The sequence below is a fragment of the Pteropus vampyrus genome, unplaced genomic scaffold (genome assembly GCF_000151845.1).
Source record: "Pteropus vampyrus isolate Shadow unplaced genomic scaffold, Pvam_2.0 Scaffold247, whole genome shotgun sequence".
Classification (NCBI taxonomy): domain Eukaryota; kingdom Metazoa; phylum Chordata; class Mammalia; order Chiroptera; family Pteropodidae; genus Pteropus; species Pteropus vampyrus.
The window spans coordinates 330889-335189 of record NW_011889028.1 but is presented as its reverse complement, the minus strand read 5'-3'; positions in this window follow the sequence as shown (position 1 = coordinate 335189).

Below are 4301 nucleotides of genomic sequence, written 5' to 3'. Positions count from 1 at the left end.
GTGTATAACACGGATGTGAGGGACAGTCGTTCCGCCAAAAGAAAAACCTCTCCAAACGGCAACCTGCAAGTAGAAGGTTTTCATCGATCGATCACCGGCTGAGAGTCGGTTTGATTCCGAATTCGGGTTTCTTGGCCTCGCCTCCTGTTCTTGCCTCCGCTGGGGCGTTGCGTTCCGAGCTTAGCGTTCCCTCACATCAGGCTTCGGCAGTGTGTTCGGTTATACTGTTCTGGGCGCTGGGGCCGCTGAGGGGACGAAAGCAGATGAGGTCTTTTCTCTCGTGAAGTTTATCATCTGTAGGTTAGTCGTCAGAAGCCGATCTGATAAGCAAAGGGCAGTCGCAAAGCAGAGTGTGCACCTGGAGAGGGAGGGCGGTCGGGGGTTGCTTCCTGGAGGAAGTGGCATTTGAGCTGTGATGCCGAGAATGATTGGGATTGGACGATCCAGAGTGGGTGCACGAGGGGATAAAAACCCACTCGCCCCTGTGGTTGGAGTGTGGGTGGGAGAGGGTGGGTGGAGGAGAGGTGGGGGGGTCATAGTCAAGGTCCCCGCCTTCACCTTAAGAGCAAGGGGAGGCCTGGAAGGGTTTCTTTGAAGGGTGGATGACACAATGAGCTTGGCCTTTGGGGGAAGGAACTCTGGGAGCAGAGAGCCTCCGGGCTGGGGGAAGCGTGGCGAGCAGGGTGGGAGGAGGAGGGGGTTAAGGAAGACCCCAGAACCTGGGAGGTGATCCCCCAGTTCACCTGAGGGTGGAGTGGTGTTTCTGTCTTTGTTTTTCCTGTGTGAAACCAGCCACTGATGTGGGTGGTTTGTCCTGGCATGTGGGGACAGATGGCAGAAATCAGACGCCGCTTTGGGCCACTTGGTCTGCCTCTTCTTCACAGGGTGTAGGAGGGCGCCCGCCCCTGGTGGAAATGACGAGACGAGCCCACCAGGTTGGTTGGAGCCCAAGAAGGCCTGTCCTGCAGGCCAGCCCAGGGCCTCCCCAGGAAGGGACCAGATACCCAGCCTCCCGACCTGCTTGTGCCCACATCCTGTGACTGAGGGGACACAGGTGGGGCGAGGTTTTTTCTAGCAAGTTCTCCCCATTCCTCCCCCAGCACAGCACCTTTCTGGGAAGGGGCGTCCCCAATCGGACCTTGAGGACCCTCTTTCCTTTGTCCTGTCCACGCAGCCCTGGGCAGAGGTTCCACGAGGGCTGTCACACCCCGTCTGCTTCCTCTGTGAGAGAAGGCTCTAGAAGCCTGTGATTTAGGGACATAAAAACATTTCTCTGGAAACACAGCTCTACATAGCCTTTCCTGAAGGGTGTTCCCGTTTACCCTGATCAAAAGCGCCTGCTCTGTTCTCCGGCTGGATTTTTTTTTTTTTTTTTAAACATCTGCCACTCTTTTTAGAGAAAACGCTGCATCTTGTTTAGATCTGAAGGTCTTTCCGGGAGCTCAGTTATGAACTGCAGTTCGTCTTTCATGGACATCTGTTCAGGTGACAAAGGGTTAATTTAAAATGGCCCAGTCCCCAGCAGGGGACCCTGCCTGGGAGAGATGGCTAATTACACCGCTCTGGGGGATCTCTGAGCTCATTTCAAGGTAGATCAGGGATGGCTGGGTGGCTCTTGTGGGGAGCGAGGGAGGGGCGGGTGCTTCCTCGGACTAATTGGCTGTTGTGTGCACTGAGAAAAAGGCTCCTGGAACCCATTCTGTCGCAGGCTTTTATTTTTTATGATGTAGCTGAAGCTTGTTATCCCGGGAAATTCGATAAATTAGTGGACTCTGCCAGTCAATAAGATAATTAGTAGATCATTTCTGGGTGAAAAGAATGCTTTACGTCGAAATGAATATGAGTCACTACAGGGTCAGGCAGGTGACAGAGGGAGGCCAGCCAGGCCGGGAGGAGGCGGTGGGCAGGGGCGGGTGACCAGAATGGATAGCAAGGCCCCCCTCTGAGGCTGCCTCCGCTCACCCACAGCTGGCTGTCGCCCCGTGGAACGTGGGCTCAGGGCCGCCCTGTTTTCCAGTTTTTTCAAAAGAGACTGAACATCTGGATTTTCACATGGAACTTGTTGGCAGCTAAATTCAAAATATATCCACGGGTCACATGAGACATAAGTGATCCAGCCCGGGTTCGCACTTGCGGTGTAGACCATGGGATGAAGTAAGTCTTCATCCGCAGTGATTTGCATGGACTTGAAACCCTCACAGGAAGAGGGAAGAGGATCTGTGGGGCCCGCAGCCTGGGGCTTCTGTTGCCCGCTGTTTACTGGGAGGACACTGGTTCTTCAGGCTGCTAAGTGAGCCTGTGGTCAGTGCGGGGACGTAATGCGGGGATGCACTTAGCGGCGGGGCCCACCGGGAGGGCCCTCGGGGTGACGTCAGGGCCAGCCTGTCGCTCCCTCGGCCCGGCGGGGAGGCCAGCGGAAGCCACCGTGTCCAGTAGGGTAGGCTGTGGACTGTTTGACCGCAGAGGGTCTGTGTGGAAGCGTCACCCGGGGTTAGCACGCGAGCCTGGTGGGAGATCAGGGGTCGCGTGTTCCAGAATGAACACGCCATCCACGTTCTGGTGCGTGCTTCGCACATCTGAAGACACATTTAACCTTGCACTTGGGGGAAGGACATGCCTGGTCCGCCCTTCTGGTTCCAGTGATCGGCACGGTGCTTGGCACCCAGTGGAGACCCAATCATTTTTTTTTTTTTTTTTCTGTATAAAGCTGAAAGTGTGGGCACTGGGAGAAAACTTAGATCCACAGATGGATTCATGAGTGCTCGGAGACTTGTCGATGTCATTGGAGAAACCGAGGTGGCTGGGGGGAGCAGGGGAGAGAGGGCCCTAGGCTGGTGGAGGGAGAGTGAATGGGTTCGCCAGGGAGCTTGTGCTGGGACCGTCGTATGCCTGGAATCAGGAGGTGCAGCCGCAGAGGGCGAGGGCTCAGCATCGCGCGCCATCATTGGCACCGAGCCGATGTCCTCAGCATCCGGTCGGCAAGCGAATGAATGAGTGAAGTGGTGGGCGTGGGCAGTGTCCACTCCTGCAGGCGAGTCTTGTAGAATGAAGGCTAAAGAGAGGCCGCCGGGTTGAAAACAGGCAATGATAGAGTCATCGGTGACTCTGGGGAGTCCCCGTCACTGTCCCCAATAGAGTGATAGAGACAGACATCTGACTTTCACAGGTGGAAAGAGTTATTTTAAATGCCCCTTCCTCCAGGAAGATCTCCGTGACTGCGCCTGTACCCCCACTCCCGACCTCGTAGAGCTGATGCTCTTTTCACGTCCTGCCATCATACCCTGTATGTAGCACTCAATGAAACACTCATCACCCAGCGTTATGTCTGTCTGCCCTTCCCTGGGTCCTTCACGGGTCTGTACACTAGGCGAGTGTCGAGACCATACCTCGATTACTTTTACATCGACCCGTGCAGTAATTTTAGGGGTGGCATATAGCAGGGTGTCAAGAAAAAAAATTTAATAGTGATAACTAAAGAAATAGAGAAAACTAACTTTAGTACACTGCAGTAAATGTAGGGTTGAGAAAGGCGTGAACCTAAGTGGACATACGGGGTGGGGGTGGGGATTTATTCTTCTAGGGAGGGGTGTGGTCTAGGTCCCCAGGAGAGTCATAGGGAACCATGGCATCGGCAGGGCTGAGCAAGCCCGGTACCCATGTGAGTCCCGAAGGTGCCACTTGAAGCAAAGGGACATTTTTTTCCCTCCTTATTTCAGGCCTCAGAACTAGGCAGAGTATCCTGCTCAGCAGTGCGAACTGCCCAGGTAAGTGAGAAGGTGAGCGGTGCATAAGCCAGACTTTCAACAAAACGGAAGGGGTGGGGGACGGCAGATGCCCACGGGGCTTCCAGCTCCACGAAGAAATAGTTGTCAAATGGTAAAGTCGTTTCAATAGCATCTCGCTAATTGAAAAGCAGGTGACAAAATGATGGTGCACGTGGATCTCTAAGAAAGACGCGCTTTTCGTTCCCTTCCTAAAAAAAAAAAAAAAGAGTTTTTGGTAGAAATAAGCACGTGAATAGAATACTGACGATTGAAAGGGCGTTCACAAAAACGTTTACCTGCTTGCGACTAACTTCTTGTGTTTCATACTTTTTTTCTTTTCTGGGGTTTCTGTGTTGAGAATAATTTCTTGAGGAATAGAAAAAATCCGCAGAATAAATATAATTCAACATCAGCATTTCCAAGGTGAAGTTTTTAAGTGACGTGCTAATAACACGGAAAATGACGATAATGTTTAAATGGGACGGTAGTTCGTGAAATGTGTCACATGCTCAGAGATGCCACGTTTACAGCCGTTGA